Here is a 25,293-nt window from a genome sequence, read left to right as displayed (position 1 = left end):
ATAACCCAGAGCATGTGTATGGGTTATATAAGAGCTGGAAACACATGGAATGCAGGACAGGTAAACCTCTCAAGACCAATATTGGGGATGATTTTTTAAACCAAAGTATGAAACATCAGAAATGCCAAGGATCAAATGCCAACCCAATAGTAAGAAATGACTTGATTTTATTTCATGAAGAGAACAGTTGATCAGTGTGGCTAGAAAGGAAATTGGAGATGTACTTAGAAATGGGGCTATTTCACAGTATATGGTAAAGCTCAGTTGGAAATCATAGAAGGAATTGGGAAATGTTAAATGAGTGGTATAATTTTGTTGTTTGTTTCATTTGGTATATATCTACACCAAATCTATATATCTATATAGACATAGATATATATGAGTGAATAACAACTGAAATGTTCTAACAAGGTGATAAATCTGGAAACACGCACCTGTGCCAGGAAATTTGGAAGACAGCTACTTGGCCAACTGACTGGAAGAGATCCATATTTGTACCCATTCCAAAGAAAAGTGGCCCAACACAGTGTGTAAATTACCAAGTAATATAATTAACATCACATGCGAGTAAAATTTTGCTGAAGATCTTTCATTAATGGTTGCAGCACTATGGCAACGTGAAATTGCCAGAAATTCAAGCCAGTGTCAGAGGAGGATATTACATAGGGATATCATTGCAAACAGCTCCTGGCTAGAAGCAGATAATGCCAGAAGATGTTTATTTTGTGTTTCATGTCTATGCAGTTGTTTGGGGTTAGCTGAGTAGTTTAACCAAGAAATATGTTTATCAAGGTTCTATCCTTTCACCATACTTATTTAATTTGTATGCCAAAGAGATAATACAAGAATATGAACTATATGAAGAAAATAGAATTATAATTGGAGGAAAGCTTATTAATAACCTATTATAGGCATAAGACACAGCTTTGCTTGCTAACCTCAAAAAGACTTGAGTAATTTGCTGATGAAGATCAAGGTTTGCTGCCCTCAATATAATGTGAAACTCAGTGTACAGTAAATCAAAATCCTCACAACTGGACCAATAGGTAACATCATGATACACAAAGATTGAGTGGTCAAGAATGTCATCTTGCTTGGATCCACAAGCAATGCTCATGGAAGCAGCAGTCAGTAAATCAAATGGCACTTGGCATATCTGTTGTACAAGACTTCTCTAAAGTGTTAAAGAGAAAGGATATATATCACTCTGAGGATTGCCCCCAAGCCAAGCCATGGTATTTTTAATCATTTCATGTGCATGTGAAAGCTGAACAGTGACTAAGGAACATTGAAGAGAGTCAATGAACTTGGACCATGATGTTGGTGAAGAAAACTGAAAGGACTGTGGACTTTCAGAAGATCAAATAAATTTGTACTGGAAGAAGTATGGCCAGAATGCTCATTGGAAGCAAGTGTAGGGAGATTTCATCTTTGGACATGTTATGGAGAGACTATTTCTTGGAGAAGGACATGATGCTTGGAAAAGTGACAGGGCATTAAAAATGAAGAAGATTCTCAATCAAATGCACTGATACTTTGGCTGAAACAATGAACAGAACAACAATTGCGAGAATGACAAAAACTGAGCAGTGTCCAGTAGTGCTGACAGAGGATTGCTATGTCAAATCTACTTGATGGCTCCTCAAAACCTATGGGAAGGAGCTTTAAAAAGTTCATGGAACAATTATATTTCATTTATAATGTCATTGATTCCAATTCATGAATCAATCATGTGTGTCAGAATAGAATTCTACTGAGTTTTCAATAACTGGATTTTGCAAATGAGCTCACCAAATCTTTTTGTCAGCTACCTCCAGATAAGTTCAGTTTCCCAGACCTTTGGGTAGCAACCAAATCTGTACTTCCCACCAAGTTTTTTATTTATTTTTTTTTTTTTATGAGGGAAGTATGAGAGAGTGTGTGGCAATACTACACATGTAGCCAAAATACAGATATGCAGGGGGAAAAACGGGAATCAGGAAGAATTCAAGGAAGCAGGAAGTGATCCAGAGAAATATTTTCAAAATCTAATCTCACACAATTGAAGAGTTGAACCTTGCACAAAGTCTTACGCTTCTGAACCAAGAGAGAATGAGATTAGCGAGTGTTGATGTGCTGAGCTGAGTCTCTAAATAGGGGCACCAATCTTTCAGCTATTTTAAAATGCTGATCACTTCAACTATCTATTTATAGTAGAAACCAAGGGCATGTCACAGTTCATCAATTTCTTCCAAAATTGGATATCCTAAACTGAATTGAACTGTGCAAGGAATGACAGAATAATTAATAATTCTCCCGACCTGGTAGATGTCTTCAGTTTTTCAGAGTCCGAGATGTATAGGCAAGTGACAATTATAACTGAAGAGAAGAGTAAAAGACCTATCACTAGAGAATAATTTTCTGCTCTTAGGACTCTGGAAGAGAATTCAAGGGCAGAGTCAGGAGAAAAATTAAGAAACTCAAAGGCAGGGGAAAATGGTTTGACGCTCAAGAAAGTTTAAAGAAATCACAAACATAACTAAAAATTAGTATTGAGCATTTCATTCTACAACATGAATTTACCTTAAAGTTTCACTGTAATTTTATATGTTTATCTAAAGTGAGTAATATTTATTCAGACTATTAAAGAATTGTATAATACATTTTATTTAATAATAAATTTATTCTATAATAAATTTTATTATATATTATTCCAGTTATGATCACACCATATCAATATATAATTGTACAAAATTTAAAGATAAATGTTATATTTTTATAAATGTCATTTATAAATATTTTAAAATATAGCATATTTGGCATTTATCAAGCAGAAAGGAATGAAGAAAAACAAGTATAGAATTGAGATATTGAAGAATTCTATATATAAAAATTGAACAACATATGAAACACCAAGGAAAAATAGAAGGACACACAGAATCACTGTAGTAAAAAGTATTGGTTGATATCCAACTATTTATGGAAGTAGCTTAGTAGACAATAACACTGAGGCATGGGCTAAAAGCAAGTTTTTAAGAATTGACCATTTATCAATTCAAACACAGATACAAATCTAGAAGCACTCATTTGTCTCATCAAATTTGTCTCATCAAGAACCTCCAAGACCTGGTCCACCAACTGGAAGATATCCATATGCATTTCTATTGCAAATAAAAGTGATCCAACAGAATTTAGAAATTACTGGGAAATGTCATTAATATTGTAAAAGAGTAAAATTTTGACAAAGACAATTAAAAATTGCTTGCAACAGTAAGTTGAAAGGAAAATTCCTTAAATTCTAACTAGATTCAGAAGTGGATTCAGATTGAAGGATAGCATTGCTGATTTTAGATGAATCATGGCTGAACACACAGAATACCAAAAATATGGATTCAGAAGAGGATACAGATTGAAGGATATCATTGGAAAGAATGGGAATTCTGCAGCACTTTACATCTTCTCGTGCAGAACATGCACATAGATCGAGAAGTAGTTATTTGAACAGAACAAGGCTACCCTCCCAAACACAAACAAACTCACTGATATCAAATCAATGCTGACTCACAATAACCCTGTAAGATGGGGTAGAATTATCCCTGTGAATTTCCCAGACTGTTGACTATGGGAGTAGAAAGCCCAACACACAAACACTCCACACCAATGATCCTAAGGGAACATTCCAAAAATACCTCCAAACTCCCTGTCACTGAGTCCATGCTAACTCATAAGTACCCTGTAGAAGTGGGTGTGTTAGTCTGAGTAGACTAGAAAAACAAATCCATGGACACACATATGTGTACATGAAAGAGATTTATAGACAAGGGCAATTTACCAGAGAAAACATCCCAGTCCAATCCAGGTCAAGTCCATAAATCCGATATTAGCCCATATGTCCGATACCAATCTATAAAGTCCTCTTCAGACTCATGAAACACATGCAATGATGCCGAATACAGAAGATCACAGGCCAGTGGGTAGAAAGTCTTTGGATCCAGTGGCATTGGAAACATCTCAGTGCTGGCAGGGGTCTCCACATGGCTTCTCCAGCACCCAGGGCTGCATCAGGGTGGATCCATGTGTCTTGTCAGCTGCTCTGTCTCCCAGGTTGTGAACAGAGTGTCTCCTGCCTTCAGGAAGGAAAATACCAGAATTCCCAGCATCCTTAGGGGGAAGACTGTGCCCGCACAGAAGCCTCATTGGCTATGACCCGATTGACAGGCTAAACTCCACCCCCACATGCTTAGTCCTCAAATTAACAATTATATAACTACCACAGTGGGTTTCCAATATAGTATCTGTTTACAAAAATAGAAAGCTTCATCTTTCTCACGCAGAACTGCTGGTGATTTTGAACTGCTGACCTTGTAGTTTAGCAGCCCAACCTACGACCACTCCAAAACCAGGGATCCACTAGCGATGTAGAGGGTTGTTGATCACTGTGTTTGCATGTCAGTCTATCTTGTTAAGACCCTTCCTCTTTTTCACTGACCCTCTACTTGACCAAGCGTGATGTACTTCTCCAGGGACTGGTCTCTCCTGAGCTTATGTCCAAGGTATGTGAGATGTCATCCTTGCCTCTCAGGAACATCTGCCTGCATTTCTCTGCAGATCTATTTGTGTGTTCTTTTCTAAGTCCATGGCGCTTTCAATATTCTTCACCAGCATTGTAATTCACACTATTCTTCAGTCTTCCTTATTAAATATCTGTGTTTCAGATGTATCTATCAGGTATACCTGAGTCCGCCAAGTAACCTCTTGCTTTTCAACACTCTAAAGAGGTCTTTGTGCAGCAGTGCAATGCAATGCATCCCTTGATCTCTTGACTGCTCCTTCCATGAGCATTGATTGTGGATCTGAGCAAGGGATACTCTCACAACTACAATCTTTTCTCTCTTTCCCATGATGTTACCTTTGGGTCCAGTTGTGCAGATTTTGTTCTTCTTCTTGCTGAGTTTTAATCCATGCTGAAAGCGGTCCTCCTTTTTCATCAACAAATGGCTCAAGTCCTCCTCACTTTCAGTAAGCAAGGGTGTGTTAGCTACATATCACAGGTGTTTTAGATCCATACTCGGCATATTCTAAGCTACAGTGTCAGCTGTTTCTTCTCATGCTGAATTCTGTCCCACCAGCGGGCAGTCCCTACAGCTCTCCCCCACAGGTTCAACTCCATCTGAGTAATTACAGTGGACTCCTCCTTGACAAGGAGGCGCTTCCCCAGTGTATTTTGAGTGTATTCTGACCTGAGACACTCACCTCACGACACTATCTCTGACAATTTTCTGCTGCTTTTCCTGAAGTTTGCAGTAACTGACAATATTTTCGTGTAATCCATAAGGTTTTCTGTGGCTAATCCCTCTGAAGTAGACAACCCGTCCTTCTTTACAGTCTGTTTTTAGTATGGAAGGTCTGCTGAAGCCCATTCACTGTGGGTGACCCTGCCAGTGTGTGAAACACCAGTGACATTACTTACAGCATCACAGCCACACACAAGCCTCCACAGTACAACAAACCAACACATGGCCTTTTTAGAGAAGTAAGACGTGCAAATAAATAAAGACACACAAAGTGGTTTTTGAGAAAACAACAGGAGAGAGCACTGTTGTGGTGGAGGATTTCACACTGGACTGTGTGTCAAGGTAAACAGTGTGGGCTTTTTAAGACAGAGGGATGCTGGTCTCAGATAACTTTCACTGGGTCAGCCAAAGTCAGAGACCAGGTTCTTTCCAGAAATTCTAAATTTCTGCCTGCTCCACAGAAGAAAACGGTGATGTTTGTTACCTCCAAAGTACTTCCAAGATTCCATCAATTTCAAACAAATCATGTACCCTTAAACCATGTGTCAAGTTGAAGGAATGTTTATCAGGCTCATTACAATGAATAGAGGACTTCAGAAATGGGACAAGCAGGTATCATTCACAGAAAGCAGGGAGCCTCCTTGTTCCTGTCATGGCAGAACTTCCCAGGCTCTCCTGGTTATCTAATGGTCTTGCTGGCTAAGATGGTTTTGCTGAATAAGAACTTACTTTTCGGGGAAAAGGTTGCTGACCACAAGGTCAGTTGTTTGAAACAACGAGATAGGTCTCAGGAGAAAAACGAGGCTTTTTTTCTCTCCTAAAGAGTGGCATTGTGGGAAACCCATCGGGCCAAATCTGTTCTGTCCCATCGGGTCACTACGAGTTGGCAACAACTCGGTGGCAATGAGATTAGTGTTACGTTATGAACATATATTTTTAAAAATCATTTCAAAATCAAATATCAACATTGGACTTTCTACAGCAGAAACTAAGCATCTTAAGGTGTAAAACAGTGGTTCTCAACCTTCCGAATGCTGCAACTGTTTAATACAGTTTCTCATGTTGTGATGATGCCCCACTCATACATTATTTGCTACTTCAACACTGTCGTTTGCTACTGTTATGAATTCGGCGACCCCTATGAAAGGGTCCTTCGTCCCCAAGGGGTCGTGACCTACAGATTGAGAACCACTGGTGTAAAGGAAGGCTTTACTCCGAAGGCAATGATGGGCCTTCAGGTGAAATAAAGGTGAAGGTGAGAGGTGTTGCTGCTGCTGTGGTGGAGGTGGTTGCTGTTGGTTTGTTGTTAGGTACATTGATTTGGACCTGACCCCCAGTGACCTCAGCACAACAGAACAAAATGGTCAGGCCGAGAGACTGATACGGACTGAAACATTTTTAAGAAATAGAGAGATCAGTGCTCTTTTCAATTCTCTGGTTAAATGAATTTAAATGATCATTTGTGTACTGTTATACCATTGCACCATGCATTTAATTATTATTTTTAAAGACTTAGAAACGACTCCCCGTTTGTTTAAAAATAATTTTCTTTCTGTCAAACTCCCATGAAGATATTTACTTTCAATTCCATGCAATGAATTGGAAATTGTGTGCTGAGCTGTTCACCTGGTGAGAGAACAATCAAAGGAAGCTAAGAAGCTTTGAACTGTAGCATGTAGAAAACATGACATGGGATAATCGCATGGGGGTCCTAGTAGACTCACTCGTCCACCAACAACTGTGACAGTTTATGAAGTTCCCAAAACACAATTAAGGATATTATAGAGGGGAGACTAATCTCCGTGCGTGTTTTCCTAAATAGAACATCCATTTGTAAAATGTCTTTCTTTGTTTAATCATTGTTTCTTTAATATCTTAGGAGATAAAGGAAAATTTCATCTTTCCAAAAATTTAGTTTGCTGTCACTGATTGGATTATTGTTATTATCCAGACATCAAATAAAATGAATAAATTTGATTTTTTGAAGTCTAAAAATTTATCAGCTGATTATCTGCATTTTAAAAGCCTTTCTTTAAACTCAAATCATGTAATTTGTATTTAAATTTGTACCTAACCAAGAACATATCATAAATGCCTAATGTTAGTATTGAGTACAGATTTGTGAGAAATAGTTTCGTTGGGTCTTTAGTGAGCAGCCTATAACACCCAGTTATACCCAGGCGATAATAACATTGAGTAGTTCTCATCTAAATCAGAGGTTAAATTAATTAAAAACAAGATTCCCTCGGGGAATCTTGTGTGTGTGTGTGTGTGTGTGTGTGTTGAAGAATAATAGGGAGACTAAGCTAGAGACATAATTTTTAAAAGAATGTCTGGGACAATAACAACTCTGGAACAAAAGCTGGGGACAAAAGTGAAAGAGGAAGGTGTCATTCAGAGCAGAGCTAGTGGATGTTTAATGTCACAGCCACAAGGGTGTCTTGGGATCTCCAGGAATGTGAGAAACTCCTCAAATATGTGTTTGCATCAGAAGTGGTTAATAAACATTAATACATTCAATGAATGCAGGCAGTTTATAAATGCAACAGTTGGTGATAAATAGAAAATGCCTATACAATCTGGAATCCTGTCATAATGAATTAATAAAAGTAAGCTAGGAGAAACATTTGCCTAAATAAGAATTTAAGTTTGTATCTCAGCTCTTTCACTAACTCCGCTGTATAATAATGGTGAATCACTTAACTTCTTAAGATTTTCTAAATTAGCTCATTTGAAAAAAAGCAGCTTGGATTAAATCTCTAAATCTCTTTCAGGCTCTAATGTTCCACAATTCTAAGTCACTAAATAAAGCTATGATTCTTGATTCTGTATCTCCAATAATACCACTTTAACATTATTGGAAGAAAGATTAGTATACTTTAAAACATAAACTTAGTCAGTAGAGGCAACTGGAAGAGATGGAATATACATTCTAATTGTTCTCTAATTCTAACATTTTAGACTTAAATTTTACATAGTTCTAAGAAATGTGAAATCCTTTCCACATAAAATCCATTATGTATACAACATATGTTTGTTTATTTCTCGAGTGAGATTTGAGTGAAATTGAGTAAGGGGGTAAGGGAATGGTATCCAATGAACTTTCACATTTTCCCTAGGGCTCAAACATTTTCATGTTGGAACTGAGCCCAGGGAGCACTTAGCACACATTACGTTGCAGGCACTATGTTGATATTATTTAACATTGGACTTGAGGCAGTTGATAGTGCCATTTCCTGAATGTGGGAATATAAACTTTAGAAATAAAAAATTTAAAAGATGTGATTGTATGTGGAAAATAAGGTATTGCATACAAGAAAACATAATTGAATGCACTAAATCGTGGACTAACACAAAGCTTTGCTACCCATTTATGAAAGTGTAAAAGATACTCCAAGCATGTTTGTGTTCATATGCACATTTCTCATATCCACAATTGAGTGGTATAACATGTGAAAATGATTATGTAATTTAAAACTGTTATTCGCACATCACTACAGTAACCGACCCAAAGTTTTATGCATTCCTTGTATGTAGACATCTACCAGTTGTCAATATCCACAGTCACATCCTTTACCTATTCAACAATTGGTTAAAGACATATTGTCCTTTGTGACTGCACAAACCTACATGTTCTCTTTCAGTGAATTAATCTACCAATTGTCACGTTTCTCCAAAATAATTACCGCAATGTATCTCTGCTCAAATGAATCATTCCTATCTTCAAAACAAAACCACTGTTTCAGATGTCTTCCATTCTCACCATTCTAACTAGACCACTCTGGTGAAGATTATTCCCATTTCTTAGAATCCAATAATTCTTAACTTTCATGAAGCATTGCATGTCAGTATTTGGAAAGAGTTTTCCTTTGATTTTCACTGATACGAGCCTCCTTGGCTTTCCTTATCATCTATTTTTGGGGGTTTGTTTGCTGTTGTTTTAAGCAAAAAACATCATTGATTAAAATATTAATTACCTTGGTATCAAAGTCTTCCTCTTCAAAAGGAGATTATTTTAAATAATTCCAAATAAGTACATCATTTTTGAAAAGAGAACTATTGTCATAATACGGAATTTCCTTTTTGGTCCCTTTATCTGATTAGAGATGATTGTAGTTTGGTCTCAACTCATCATTTCCAGTTTTGTGTTTTATACCATACTGAATATTGTATTAGACCCATAGGTGTCCATTCAGGAACCCTTAAGAACGAGGAGTGGTGAAGATGTGACGCCAGACAGAGGCAGTGGAATTCAGGAGATCAAGAAATGATGGCTGTAGAGATTTTTCATGCAGTCTAGGGGGAGCTTGAATGTTGGAGAGCTTTACTTATAGGAGTTAGAAAGGAGACATGTGGTTGGCAGTGTGAATTCACTAAGATCAAAGAGAGAGTTAGAGAAAAATCTCAGCGGTCCTACTTCCCATGTAACTAGACTAGAGAAGGAAATCCATTGACACTCAAATGTGTATAAAAGACAGTTTTATATAAAGGGTAATTGCGCATTAAGAAAGCATCCCACCCTGTCCAGATCAAGTCCCTAAGTCTGATATTAGCCCATATGTCAAATACCTATTTCTAAATTCCGCTTCAGACTCAGGAAACACATGCAATGATATCGAATGCAAGAAGAGCACAGGCCAGTGGGTGGGAAGTCTTGTCGATCTAGTGGCATTGTAAGCATCTCAGTGCTGGCAGGGGTCTCCACATGGCTTCTCCAGGTCCAGGGGTCTGGCTGCATCAGGGTAGGTCCATGTGGCTTCTCCTCAGGGATGTCTTGCAGGGAGTCAGCCTTGTCAGTTGAGAGTCTCCAAGGAAGTGATCCAAAAGAGAAGTCTCTTCCACCTCCAAGGAGGAAAATACAGGAGTTTCCAGAATTCTCAGGATCAGGCCATGCCCACACAGAGGCCTTATTAGTTATATCTTGATTGACAGACTAGACTCCACCCTTCACTCTTAATCCTCTCAAATCCAAAATTGGTACCAGATTATGTAACTACCATAGCATGTAAACCTTTTTTTAAAATGGGGTTTTCTGAAACAATTACACATTCAAAATTTATTATTATTTTTATTATTATTAATTTCAAGTACTACACTATAAAATAATTATATATTCAATAATTATCTGTCATTCAAGTTAGTACTTCCAATTACAGGAATTGAAGAAAATTAATAAAGATGTACATATTTGGATTAGAATATTTTTACAATGATTATTTTAAAATATATGGTTTGCATGGGTTCCTAAAGCATTTTGAGAGGAAGTCTAGCCCAGATAACATTGTGTTGCCTCTACCTGCTCCTACATTAGCTCCCACCTCTTTCTTTCCGCCAGCATCAACCATCAACCACTCATTCTGTGCCTTTTGTTCCTCTTGCTAGCCTAACAAACATGCACTTCCTCGTCCGATTAAATATACTTCATTTTATTCGGAAGCTCTTTCTAAGCTTCTAATTTCTACTTTCTCTCCTGAGATAAAATATAACTTTAGCTATATTGCTTTAATGCCTACTGTTTTCCTGAGCTTATATTCTTGCTTTTGCTCAACTACTATTTTTAAGGAATATCACAAGTCACCAATAGTGTTCATATTTCCAAGCTCTTCAGGCATGTCCAGTTTTTATTTTTCTTAGTCTCACTGTTGAAAGTCTTTTGAGAATGACTTCCTGTTAAAGATCTTTCTTTTATTTGCCTTAATTCAGGTGATATGTATCTATCTATATCAAATATATCCATATATATCAAATACATATACATGAATAGCAAATACAAGCTTGTTTTTTTAAGAAACTCAGGTATGAACATAATATGAATTAGAGAAAAAAGAAAATTTTAGTTTTATTGGTCTATAATTCATATATCATACAACTTAATAATGCAATAGTATTAAGGAGAAATTTACAATCATCATTGCAATCAATTTCAGAAATTTTATTCTTCTCATATTCATTGTTCTTCGAAAATTATTTCACCCCATCCTCCCCTGCTAAGTTTTTAGGTAATTATTAATCTAGTTACTATCTCTATTGATTTACCTATCATGAATTTCATATACGGAAAATTATACAAAACAAAATAAGAAGCAAACAAACCAACAACTCAACAACGACAAAACAATAGACGGAAAAGCCTCATTAGAAAACCCCCCAGAAAATCTTAATATCTGAAACAATTTTGAAATGGGTCCAATGACATATCAAATGCTCTCTGCCATGATGCTACCTATATCGTCCAGGACAGTTCACAATGTGTTCTCTCTCATCACAAGTCTGTTTCCATCCCTGGGAAGCGATGAGAAGAAATTCCCTGGAAGCTCAGTCCCTGTGGGAATCCCCCAAATGATTCAGGGCTCCAAAGTCCTCCATAACCTTCTGCAAATGGTGTTCACAATGTTAGCTGTAATATGGATCGCTCTTTCATATCTATATTTTATTATTTATAGACCTGTATCACACATCCTGGTGTGCTTTTCTAAGTGTACTTAGTGGATGCCTCACTTTAGATAACTGCTTGTTTTACAAGCCTTTAAGTCCCCAAGGCTATTCTTTCTGATAGCTGGACACTATCTGATTTCTTTAATATAAGTTGCCACCACACTCATATCTATATTGATTAATAAGAAACTATTTTAAAGTTAATCTTAGTTTTGTTTTAACAGAAGTTGTTTGTGTTTTAAAGTACAACTGGTTTTAACTTATTGTAGTGTTATTTAGAGAAAAAGACCTAATGCCATGATGCACGTGAAAAGCACTCAGAGCGGATTAAAAGACACAGAAAGGGCATTTGCTGACCCCTGGAGGCATGGCAGTTCTGATAGCTAACCCCCAATTCTGAAAGTTTGCCAGATTTGCCAAACTACCAAGCTGAAAGAAGAACATTTTATAACTGCTTGAAATGACATCTTATAGCGTCTGGGGTCTTAAAGGCTTGAAGGCAAACAAGCGGCCATCTAGCCCAGAAGCAACAAAGCCCACACGGAAGCAGCACACCAACATAGGTGATCGTTAAGGGCAGAGGAGACCAGGTCTCAAACAACAAAGGCGGGGTGGTAGTGAGAATCACATCATCGTGAATGAGGGGGAGTGCGTGATAGGGACCCAATGCCCATCTGTAGACAGCTGGACATCCCTTCCAGAGGGGTAGTGGGGAGTAGATGAGTCACTCAGGGTTCAGTGTAGCAACAATGAAACTCAAAACCTTCCTCTAGTTCCTGAACGCTTCCTCCCCTCCCAATTATCATGACCCCAATTCTACCTTGCAGACCTGGTTATACCAGAGGATGAACAGCGGTGCAGTAGGGATATGGAAACACAGGGAATCTAGGACAGACAAACCCCTCAACACCCATGGTAGGAGTGGCGACACCAAGATGGAAGGGGGTGTAGAAAGGGAGAACCTATCTTGGAGATCTATGTGTAACCTCCTCTCCGGGAGATGGGAAATGGGGATGTGGGTGAGGGGAGACGCCGGGGAGGGTAAGATAAGATATAATAATTATTTATAAACTATCAAGGGACCAGGGGGAAGGAGGGAGCGGGGAGGGAGGAGGAGGGAGGAAAAAAGGGAAACCGAGCTGATTCCAGGAACCCAAGTGGAAGATGAATTATGAGAATGACGAGTGCAATGAATGTATAAGGGTGCTTTGCTAAATTGATGTATGTACGGACTGTGATAAGAGCTGTATGAGCCCCAATAAAAAAGATTTATTAATTTAAAAAAATGAAATGACATCTTTACTTTTGCGTTCTGTTGTATCAGCCCATTAGGGGCCAAGACTGACAAAGAAAATTTGCTGTTATCTGATTGGTCCAGAAAACACACACCACAGCACAGGGATCCTTACTTTGTGTGTTGTAACTTTGGGGCTGCCCCATTTCTGCCTTTCTTCCCTTGAACTATTTCACAAGACAATATGAGTCTGAAATTAATCTGTTGATCTATTACCCTATTGGACATTATTTAAAGATACAATTTTGTGTTGTCATATTTTATGTGACTTGCTCAAATATGTATATTTTTTACAAATACATACATACATACACACACATTATTCCTTGTTTATATACGTTTCTCTTTCCCTGTAGGATCTTTCATAAACGAAAGTATAAACTTCTTTCGTGTTCCTTGGTGTTTCCTCCTTCATAGCTCACCTTCATTTCTTGCCTAACCACTAGCAATCTCTTATTTACTTTGATTCTAAGTTCCGCATTTACACAGCTGGCAACTTTGCCTTGCAGGTTTTCAATTCTGCATTTCCACAGGGTGCGTGCTCCAATTTTTGAAAGTGTAAAATAACGAGATTATCATCCCTAAATCACTATTTAATTACATCAGCATCTGACTCCGAAATGGCCGGCAGCTTGAAATCACTTTAAGTTATACCATCCTTAGTAGTGCATTCAGAATTTTATTTTAATTTGAGCCAAGGTAGCAAGTTCAACTCCACGTGGTACGAATGTCGAAGGGACCCATTTTTGGGTTTCATCAGTTGCTGTCATACCAGTAAGTCCAGTCTGTTTTATTATTTTGAGGTTTTTTCTCTCTGATTCTATCTGGGACTGTGATCTGCTTTAGAATAGTCAGCAGTGACAGCCAGGCTCAATCTATTTGTTCTGGTCTCAGAATCGTGGTCACTGGGCTTCACGTGGATCATTAGTCCTAGTAACAGTTGTCTTGTATCTTCCATTTTCTAAACCCTTCTTTGCACGAAACCGGGAGAAGACAATAGCTACACTTTGGGTGGCCCCTCACAAGCTTGTATGACCCCAGTGCTGTGCACCATAGACCATAGTAGATGTAGAACACTGGCGTTCTCATCCCGGTGATGCTATCTCCTGTCGACCCTGGAGAGTGCGATAGAATTGCCCCTGTGAGTTCCTGAGACTGTAACTGCTGGTAGGAGGAGAAAAGTCCATCTTTCTTCCTGAGAGCCTCTGGTGTTTTCCAACTGTGGAGCTTGGGGATCACAGCTTTCTGCATGAGAGCTACGCCAAGAGGCTGCTCTGTTTGTGACCTGGGCTATACTGCTCAACCTCGCTTCCCTGGAGACTAGGGTCCTGAGCCCCTAGGCACAAGAATTGATTCCCTCTAGGTGTTTTGGAGACAAATTATTAAGACACAGGCTATTCCATGTTTAATAATGAGTCCACAGGGGCCATGTTAAATAGCTGCTGAACTTTCCAAATCATTAAGCTTTTTTCCTATTAGACGTATGATTGTTCATCCAGAAATCGAATGCCCCTGACCCTTCCACCGTTTTAACGTCCTGCGTGTACTTAAGATTTACTCAAATAACATATAATATGCTTGTGTAAGATACATGAACTCTCATTTCGCAAATTGACATCTATATACACGGTAAAAATTTTAAGAATCACAAAACTGCACCTGTGAAATCTCATCATCTCTGCTGAAATGTAGAATAAAACTAGAGTCCTTTTATGCCAGAAACTAACAGAGCCAAATGATTCACTGCTATTAAAATATAGAACAAAAAACATTTGCAGTACAGGAAATATTTCTTTTGTAGCCTGCCTATAGAAGCCAGTTAGGAAAATATATTTAGAACCTTAAGGTTGACACTTCTATTATAAGCAATTACTGCTCAATTAGTATATTGATGTGATTGTATGTTAACATATATGCCCAGTTACAATATGGTGATAAAGGTAAGCATTAGAATACTAATACTTTTTACTTACCCAATTCAATTGGAAATGACAATCTTCCTTTCTCAGATAATGACTGTAAAACTCACTGTGCACAGGCTTAGGAAAATTGGTAGATTCTTCTGAAAGCAGCACTAGTTGTTCGCACGCACACACACACGCACACACACACACACACACACACACAATACAAAGAGTGTGTACCTTGCATGCCAGTGAGAGGCTCATGAGGCAGATGAAAGTTTTATTCTGAGTATTACTCAGTGCACCAATTAAATGAGGGAAAGAGAAACCTTGACGATTTAAAAATATATACACTAAGAAAATTGGGATCATAACTTCACATGTTTAATAAATGTTAGAGAACTAATGAATTTTATTAAAGTCATTTAATTAAGGTGTAGTCTGCTGTGTTGCAACCCCTTCGAGACAAAATAGCTGTGTGAACAGGTAGTATGTCCCCAGTGAACTGTGAATATCAAAGTCGGGGAAATTCTTCATTTTAATGAGCGGCATTTTCTGAGCGCAGACCTCTCCCCCCTGACAGGGTGGCTGCAGGAGGTAAGAATGAAAGTAGTTGTTTTCCTTGGAGACGTTCAACTGCTAAATGTGGTGAATGCCAGAAATGAAAATATTGGCTCTGAGAGGTTCTGTACGTCTGCTCTGTCTTGCACTTGCCCTTGGGCTGGATTCTATTGTTAAAGGAAAAACACAACAATTAGGAATATATATATTTTTAAAACACCTTTAGGAAATGATTTCTCCTTCACCGAACAACATAGCATTCAAAGTAGCATGCCCATTAATTTTTAAATGGAAATTCCTCAGTTAAAATCAACTCTACATTAATTAAAATATTTAAGCTAAATATATGCTTGCTTCATAAATTCATGGTTAGATTTGTAACGTGAATATGTCTTTTGATCTGAATTTTTTTTAATGTGGTAACTTCAGTTTAGAAAATTCACCTGACATGAGGAATTGTTATTTTCTGAAAAGATACTATTTAAATATGGTTGAAAGCGAATACATTCAATATTATTTTATTATTTTTCATACTGTTTTAAAAGTCTAATGCTTTATTCAGAAATTAAGGTACTTATCCTGGCAATTGTTTATTTTAATATTAATCATCGTATCACAGAAAATGAAAACCAGAAATTCTGGTGATGACTGTTAATACTAAATTTCTTTGAGCAGCCATCAAACCGTTGCGAATGCTGCTCTGAGCCACCCCGGATGGGTTGTGTGTTTGGAAAGGAAGGAAACCTGCAGCAATTATGCTTGATTTCCATAAATATGTCTTGAACTCGAGAAGGAAAATTAAACATGATTTCTAAGAAGTGCTTTCCAAAAAAAAAACAAACCATAATTACCTCAGTTAGTTAAAGGCTCCTCTAGTGCTCCTGGATTTGCTCCAAGATACGTGTAATTGTCCAGACCTAACAGCAGGTCATTGCAACCAATACAGAAAAAATACTAATAATGATTTATAGCTTCTGGCATTTAAAAGTGCACTAAAACTTTTTCATGGTCCTTGACTTGAAATGATTTTCTATACAGAAGATTATCTCCTATAAAATCTGGGTAACCCTGATTGCATTTAATTTAGCACAGGATTTTCTTAAAGTCATTTTATTGAGGGCTCCTACAACTCTTATCACAATCCATACATATAGCCAATTTACCTGCACATATATCCAATGTGTCGAGCATTTGTACATTAGTTGCCATCATCATTTTCAAAACATTTTCTTTCTACTTGAGTCTTTGATATCAGCTTCTCATTTTTCCCCTCCCTCCCTGCCCCACTCTCCTTCCCACATGAACCATTAATAATTTATGAATTATTATTATTTTTCATGTATTACACTGACTGATGTCTCCCTTCACCCACTTTTCTGTTGTTTACCCCCCTGGGAGGGAGTTATATGTAAATCATTGTGATCAGTTCCCCCTTGCTCCCCCTACCTTCCCTTCCTCTCCTGATATCGCTACTCACAATATTGATCCTGAGGTGTTTATATGTCTTGGATTCCCTGTGTTTCAATCTCTTATCTGTACCTGGGTACATACTCTGGACTACTGGATTTGTAAGGTAGAATTGGATCATGATAGTGGGGAAGGGGTTGGGGGAAGACACATTAAAGAATTAGAGGAGAATTGTATGTTTCAACCGTGCTATACTGTACCCTGACTGTCTCATTTCTTCCTTGTGACTCTTCTGAAAGGAGATGTCCAATTGTCTACAGATGGGCTTTGGGTCTCTACTCCACATCCCCCGCATTCCCAATGATATGATTTTTTTGTTCTGGGTCTTTGATGCCTGATATCTGATCCCATTGATACCTCATGATCACACAGGCTGGTATGTTTCTTTCATGTGGATTTTGTTACTTCTTAGCTAGATGGCCGCTTGTTTATCTTGAAGTTTAAAGACCCCAGATGCTATATCTTTTGATAGCCAAGGACTATCAGCTTTCTTCACCATATTAGCTTATGCACCAATTTTGTCTTCATTGATTGTGTCGGGAAGATGAGCATCACGGAATTCTGTTATTAGAACAAAGTATTTTGCATTGAGGGAGTAGTTGAGTGGAGACCCAATGTCCCTCTGCTACCTTCATACTAAACCTATAAACATATGCACATAGATCAATTTCCCTACCATTATATATAAATATATTTACATATGTACATGCCTGCATTTAGACCACTATCAATGCCCTTTGCCTCCTAGTTCTTTCCTCTATTTCCTTTTATTTTCTCTTGTCCCAATATCATGATCAGCCTTCATTCAGCGTTCAATAATTCCTCTTTGTTAAATTGCCCTTGATCAAGCCCTACGAGGCACCCCACACCCTCATCCCCTTCAGTTTTAGATCACTTGTTGTTCCCTTGTCCCTGGGCTGTTTAACACCCACTTCTTTTCCCCTGCCTTCCACGCTCCGCTCTCCCCCTAGAACTGTGGGTCCATTTGTTTTCTTCTCAGTATTGTTTATCCTGCCTATCTTATCTAGATAAAGGTGTAGAGACAATAATAACCACAAAAATAAGACAGAGTTTAACAAAACATCGAAAGAAAACAAAACAATAACAACAAAACACAATATTAAAAAAAAGAAAAGTTCTGTTTGTTAAACTTTAGGAGTGTTTTCTAGTCGAGTATGATAGGGTGTCACACCGTGGCCCCAAAGTTTCTAACCCAGCCTATATAGCTAAATCTCTCAACTGCCTACCTGTGAAACATAAAGTGTGTCACAGAGATTCCTTGTAACTTTTCGATCATCCTTGAAGACTATCCTGTCTTCCTTTTCCCTCTATGATATTAAGTAGTGATAAACTAAGTCTACATTTCTTTTTTTTCCCTGTCATCAAAGCACTTTAAAAATGTCCATAGAGTTCTAGGCTGTGTTCTAACCCTAGCTACTAGAGCTTCACATTAGCCAAAGTCCTGTCGTCAGAAGGCTGCTGCCGTTTGAAGCAGTCAGTAGCTGCCCTGTACTTTTAGAATGTTTCCTCCTCGAGTAGTCGACTGCATTGTAGCAGGAAAAGTCCACAACACACTTAGCGCACAGCACCAGTGCACCACTATTTTAAAAACTCTCGTTCTTTACAAAGCTATTTGAATTATTCAGCCATCTATAGTTTGATACAACATGCTCAGAGTTAATTTATTTGTTAAGGTTTGGATTGGCAGCATCCTGTCGATTAGAATATCTATGACTTTTCATATAATGTTTAGTTTATGAGTGTTTTCTCTGAAAGATGGCTCATGTTTATGAGATAGTGATTTGATGGTAATAACATTTTTGAAACTATTTTATTATCCACATTATTTTTGTGGATAACCTTGTTTATGAACAAGGTGTGTGTAACTGGTCCTGCTTCACAGTACATACATCTAAAAAATCAGCCATTTTACTGCTCATTAGTAAGGAAAATTCAGCATTTTCAATTGTCAATAATAACCTTATGCAAGGTTAAGTGAATTGCTATGATAAATATTAGAACACTCAACTGTACTAATTCAAAGTTTTTCCTTCAGGATTGATGCATGACTAGATTATAGAAATGCATAATCTGTATATAAAATGTTGTGGCTTCTTTCAATTTTAACTTCTAATAGTAAAAGTGTTCCTGATAACTCTATACTGAGTTTTTGAACAATCATGTTGTTAAGAGTTGGTGTTGAGGCCACTCTAACTGATGGTGACCCCACATGTTAGAGTAGAACTAATCTACAGGGTTTTATGTCTAGCCTTCCCGAAGAAATTCACCAACTTTGTCTTCTGAAACGCCTGTGGATGAGCGCCTAGAACCACATGTTTTTGTGAGTGGAAAATCATTGAGATCATCCACCCATAATACGTTGTAGTTTTTTACTCTGTTTCACACAAAGTGGATATGACATATTTACTTAAACATGGATAATTTTATTGATAATAAATATATTCTTAAACATTTCTAAGATGTTGAAAACAAGACTCTTCCATGAAAGATCTTATGCTCCTATATTAATATATTACAAAACAGCATTCATATTTATTTACTAATTCTTTGCATTTGTATCCTGTCTTTTTCTTTCTCTACTTCTCTATTATGTGTACTGTTCTGTGAGGAAGAATTTATCAGGTTCCCACCATTTTTAGAAAATGAACAGATGGTGGTCCCTGGGGGAATAAAAACAAGGTTTTAGATGATGATCTTGCAAGCTATTGCCCTATTATTTTTCTGTAGCTTGACTACATCATTATACAAATTATAATTGCACAAATAACACAAAATGATTCAAAGCAACAAGCAATATTCATATTAATATTATAAGTCAAAATTAAATTGAAACGTCCTCAAATTTTAAGGTTTTTTTTTTCTGTCTCAGCATCAATATTGTACATAAGGCAATTTCACAATGTAAAAAATGTATGGATCATTGCTTATAATAAAAGAATATAATTAAGAAGAACACAACAAAATACAAAAAGAAAACAGCCTTGGGCTTCAGGAAAATATTTCTCATATTTGAGGAAACATTACAATAATACATTTTATTAATGTTGTGGGACAACATGCCAAAATATGAGGTACTCGAAGGTTGTCCATGATTTCTAAATAGCCAAGAGGCCATTTGGGAAAGGCACCAGTTGTCAATGATTCCATGACTGCCATGTCCTTCTGCTCAGAGCCTAGGCCCACAAATGCCCCTAGAGTATTAGCCCTTGGAAATATGATTTTATTACTTCTAGTAAGCAGCAGACGGCACACCAAATACATTTGGATCAGTTCTGCGCGTCCCCTCGATTGGAGAAGACTGTCACCAAATACATTCGGATCAGTTCTGCGTACCCCTCGATTGGAGAAGACTGTCAGTCTCGGTGGAGCTGATGACTCACGCATGGGCACCCTACTCTGTTCTGGGTTAAAAGCGGAGCCTGCTTTTCCTGGTTTCCCCTCGCTGGGTATGACTAATTCTTCGGGCTGAGATTTTTTAAAACACATATTTCCACATCTGGTGGCATAGTGCTTACCCACTGTGCTGAAATCCACAAGGTCAGCAGTTTGAAGCCACCAGCCCCTCTTCTGGAGGCTAAAGGGCTTTCGACTCCATAAACAAGTTACCGTCTCCGAATCTCACAGGAGGCAGTTCTGCCATGTCCTAAGGGTTCCTGTGAGTGGGCATCAACTCAGCTTAACGTAGCTGAGGGACCTGGTGGACATTTTTACACTGTTGCATTCGACAAGGACAAACATCAGGCCTTAGAGAGGGGCAGGCAATGGAGGCCTCCTTATGCCCCTCCCTTTTGGAAACGTATTGGCAGGTGTTGACTAGAGGCTGCTAACTCATTCTGCTGTTGCCTGTTTACTTTATGGGGGGGAAAGACTTAAAAATCTCAGGTTGTTTTTAGTTTGTAATAGTTTTATTGATATATAAGTGTATGCAATTTAATCATTCAATCATATAAAGAAGGGTTGTACAAGCATCACCACAATCAATTTCAGAGCATTTTTTTCATATGCATTGTTGTTGGCTCCCCATTTTCCCCAACTCCCTGCCACTCCATGAAGTATTAATCGAGTTATTGTCTCTATAGATTTACCTATCTGATTATTTCCTATATAGACAATTAGAAATGACCCAAACCAAGAAACAATACCAAAGACTCGACAAATGTGAGGAAAACCTAAATTGAAAACAAAAAATAAAACCGAAGCTATTAAAAACTGAAACAACTTTAAAATGGGTCAGCAGAGACAGCAAATGATAAGGTGTGACATTTTAATCTAACTGTATCAATCAGGCTATTTTCCAGTTCATTTCCTTCTCTGTCCCACAGTGGACCACTTTGACCTTTGGTTAGGGTTTCCACATGTGTTAGTCTGGGTGGATTAGAGAAACAAAATTCATAGACACGCATTTTTTATAAGAGACAGTTTTATATAAATGATAAGTGTACATTAAGAAAGCATTCCAACCCAGGTCAGTCCTAGCCCATAAGTTCAGCATTAACCAATATGTCTGACACCAATCCACAAATCCTCCTCCATCTCACAAAACACACATGATGATGCCAACTGCAGGAGGAAAGTTGAATCAGGGAATGTGCAAGCATCTCAGCACTGGCAGGGGTCTCCACACGGCTGCTCCAGCACCCAGGGCTGCATTGGGGTAGGTCCATGTGGCATCTCCTTGTGGATGTCTTGCAGGAAGTCAATCTTTCCAGCTAAGGCATCTGCACCCTGCTCCGCCCATCAGAGACCAAGAGACCAGAAAGGCGAGGCTCACCGAGCCATTTCTCTCTTCGCCCTTCAATTAATCCCATATGTGTTCATTGGCCAGTTGACACAATAAATCTTAGCTATCACATTTTGTATATATCTCACTTTTAAAAATTACTTCTTGACCCCTATTAATACCATCAATTTAATCATATTAATCCAATAATGAAATTTGATTTATTCATTTAATATATGATATGCATATTAGGTAGTTATTTTGACTAGTGAGTTAAAAAAAAGAAGAGAAACTCAAGTACTTTATGTGGTAGTTACATAATATGGTTTCAACTTGTGGAGGGGTGGAGCGTAACCTGTCGATCAGGTGGCAGCTTGATGACCTCATTTGGAGGCACCATGGAGATAAATGGATTGCTGGAAGTGGGACACACACTCAATCCCTGTGAGACCTTTCCTGCTGACAAGAGACTTGGAGCTATGCTATGGCTCTGGAGTTGAAGGAGCCACATGGAGACCCCTGTCAGAGCAGAGATGCTTACACTGCCACTGGATCCACAAGACTGTCAACCTACTGGCCTGTGAGTCTGAAGAGGAATTTATAGATTGGTATCGGGCATATGGGCTAATATGGATTTATGAACTTGATCTGAACTGGGCTGGGATGTTTTCTCAATATTCAATTGCTCTTATATATAAAGGTCTTTCTTATACACATATTAGTGTTTATGAATTTGTCTCACAAGTCTACCTGGACTAACACAGTATGGTACCTTGGGTCTGGAGTACTAGAGAAACAAATTAAAAAGATGGAGGGTGGATGCTTGTTCAACTTCTGCCTCATGGTAGTTTTTCTTCTTTGGCTAGCCAGAGGGCAGATATGTCCATGCAGCTTGCTGGGATGGGATGTTTTCTTAATGTACAATTATTCTTAGATATAAAGCTCTTTCTTATACATATGAACGTCTGTAAATTTGATTCTCTGGTCTACCCAAACTAACACACTTTTGTACCACATATTATTGGCATTAGCATAGTAAAATATGGTTGAACAGAACTGATATATTTGTGGTGAAGAAGCATTTTCATACATCAGTGTATTACAAAGATAAATTTAAATAAGTGTGAATTTACCCTAAAATAGTTAGTAACCTGATCCATGAAGTCTGTTTCTTGAAATTGGCTAAATTTTTTAAAAAGCACAATGCCCACAGCAAAACTGTGTTACTGAATTTTATACTTACTAATTTTTAGGAATCAGTTTTTTTCAAGTCTTGCAGTTTACAAAGACAATGTTCCAGCAAGCATTTTCATTTTCTTTGTAATACATTTTCCTGGGTGTGGATCCTAAAGTCAATTCTACTTTTTGATTCCTTAAAATGACGTATGTTATGAAATTTAATTTAAAGTCTATATATCCTTTTAGGTTATTCTAAATGAATTAATAATCAAAAATCCATGGGCAATGTCTGGGAAGAGTTAACCCACATCCCCTAAAACCAGAAACCTAGATTCCAGGAGAAGTAAAATGAGTTCTCAACTCTCACATAAGAAAAATATGTTTTAAGCTGTTATTTTGAAATAGGATTTTTAACTTGTTTCCTTGATAATCCTCCAGAAGATGAGTGGAAAGTAAGTAGATTAACTCATCACCTTCTTTTCTCATTTCTCACTACAAACAACATAGGAAATTTAGGACTATTTCCATAATCCCATAATTTACTACACAGCCAGAAAACATTTTTTTTCTTGGTGTTTTGGTGTTCAGGCCAGTTCCTGGGGTTGTCAGAGGCACTGATTCAGAAAACTGCTTTGGATTAACTACCTTAGCTCTGGTTTTTTAGAAAGGGCATTCTACTATATTTTCAGCTATTAAGTTATATTAATTTATAGTTTATATGAGAAGAATTCAGACCCACAAAGTACAGAATAAGACAAAAATTTAAGAAGTATTTGAAAAAGAAGTGGGTGTTTAGGGACTTCCAAAGGAAGCTGTCTCTGGCCCCATGGTAGCTAACTGCCAAACAAAGGGCCACTGGCTCACAGTCACCATTCCCTCTGCCTCCTTTAAAGGATTTAGAAAGCACCTTGCAAGGGCATGTGTATGGAAGGGGTGGGCGTAATTTAGAGTGCTGAAAATATAAGGCTTAGTCACAATTTTCGAAAACATTTTGAAGCTCTATGTTTTTCTATTTCAAATTATGCAGTAAACATTTCAGAGCATATTTTAATATACAAAAGTCAATAGGTAATTCATGTTAAATAATTCAGAGATGAGGTTGATTCAAGCTTCTTTACAAGAAAAAAATCTAACTTTATTTTAAGAGTTTCTGTTCACAAGTGCGGAAAATGTGCCATCTTAGTTTAAGAAATGCAACATTTTAATTTTAATCAGAGTTTAAACCCTGACACACCTACTTTGTGTTTCAGAACATTTTAATGTCCAGTTGGCAGCTGGAAGATCTGCCAGAACCTTAGGAGAAAAGTATGGAAATAGCAACTATAGCAACTAAGACTTAACAGAGTATTCTTTGCTTCCTCTGGCTCCAATTTGTCACCGAGAATACTGGAAAGAAAATTAAAACACAAATTTAATATGACAGAGAGGAGAAAAGAAATTGGAAAGAATAGAAAAAATATAAAGTGGATTTGTCTATTAAATTTGTGATATATTTTTATGAAGGCATGATAAATAGCCAAAATTATTTGAAAGCATCTCTCTTAGAAGCTTTAGAGAGAAGGAAAAAACAAAGAAGATAGATGACCAGTGACAGCGATGTATAAAAGAAAAAAAAGTATGAGAAAACTTTGGTTGAATCATGTGTCAAAGTTTTAAAAAATCAACAGGGCAAAGAAAACCTGGTAAAGTTGGAGTAGGCAGGGCTGTAGATTAGAAGTCAGGAAACACTTAGTACAGAAAAAAAAGGTTTTATCTGAAATCTATACAAGAGTTGGAGGGGAAACTGCAAGAAAATGCTGAGAATGTAATGAAGGAGATAACTAAAGAGAATTAAAAAAAAAAAAAAACCAGACTTGATGATCTAAAGGTTGATCTAGTGCCTTAAAAGGATATGCTTATCTCAGAATATATCAAGATGAATCTTTAAATGTTAAAAAAGGGGTGTTTGTGATCTTCCTTCAGAAAGGATAACAATATCTCCGCAAGATAGTTTATGCAGTGGACCCTGAGAATCCACTGAATTAGAATGACTTAAGAGGTTATGCACACTCTGATTCAAATCCCATAACGCAAAAAGGTTCAAAGCACTAGAGAAGTTGAGTTGACTTTCGAAACCAAACCAAGAGAAAATGAAGTAGTACCAAAACTAACCAGTGCCATTCAATATAGAAACTTCAACGCAGTGCTTGTGAAAAAATTAAAGGCCTAATTTATAAAAGGGTTGTTCTGTTTAGTCTTTTCAGTTAAATGCAGAAGATGGGTTTGGGGATTTAAATAATGTGACAAAATTAAAATTAACTGGCAAAGTTAAAATAAGAAGAGTTGCTTGGAAACAAAAAAAAAAGTTTGTGTGTCGTGGGGGCAGGAGGATGTTGACTGGTAGAGGAGACCTCTATGATATATGTACGATTCACCCAACCATTTGAATAAAATGAGCAT

Source organism: Tenrec ecaudatus, chromosome 8 (genome assembly GCF_050624435.1).
Source record: "Tenrec ecaudatus isolate mTenEca1 chromosome 8, mTenEca1.hap1, whole genome shotgun sequence".
Taxonomy (NCBI): Eukaryota; Metazoa; Chordata; class Mammalia; order Afrosoricida; family Tenrecidae; genus Tenrec; species Tenrec ecaudatus.
This window is presented reverse-complemented; position numbering follows the sequence as displayed.